This window comes from Mus pahari, chromosome 12 (assembly GCF_900095145.1).
Source record: "Mus pahari chromosome 12, PAHARI_EIJ_v1.1, whole genome shotgun sequence".
Lineage (NCBI taxonomy): Eukaryota > Metazoa > Chordata > Mammalia > Rodentia > Muridae > Mus > Mus pahari.
Window position 1 is genome coordinate 30,395,953 of NC_034601.1, and position 581 is coordinate 30,396,533.

The following is a 581-nucleotide window of genomic DNA, read 5'->3' on the forward strand; positions in this document are numbered from 1 at the left end:
CTGAATTACTCTGCTTGGCCTCAAACTAATTCTCGAAATCTGTTTTGATCTTCTGGTTCCTTCTCATTCTCTGGCTCCGTCTGTCTTCATCTATAACTAGCTTGTTTTCTCTGTAAGCAGTCTCTATAAAACTGCCCCAGTAAAACTGCCGCCTCCTCCTCCCTCTGCACTGTCCCTCATGTAGCTTCCCTTTCCTCTCTCTTCTTGTAAAAGTTGGGCATATCCTATTCTGTCAAATCTTTCTCTGATTCATCACTCTGTCTGCCACTCAATTAGACATCATTTTCAAACATGGCTGTTTCCTTTGACAAACTAATTTTACCTTTGTTGTTTGGGATTAAAAGTGTGTACTAAAGGCTTATCTTTATGCCAGTCAGGGGGTTAAAGGTGCATGCTAAGGACTGAGCCACACCATAACAAGAAACAGGGGTTTTCAATAAGTAACACAATCTGGAGGTTCACAATTTGATCAAATATTCTGAAATAAAACCATAGGGATCACCACATTCCATGTGCAATGGGTGAGCCTTGCCCTAGGAAAGCCATCTTCCTGATCATGGTATCTCCCCTGCCAGATGTAC

The 581-nt window shown here is 42.0% G+C and overlaps 1 pseudogene; it reads right to left on the reverse strand.

Annotated features, from left to right (window-relative positions):
* Positions 1 to 428: 428 nt before the first annotated feature.
* LOC115065153 lies at positions 429 to 581 on the reverse strand (annotated as a pseudogene).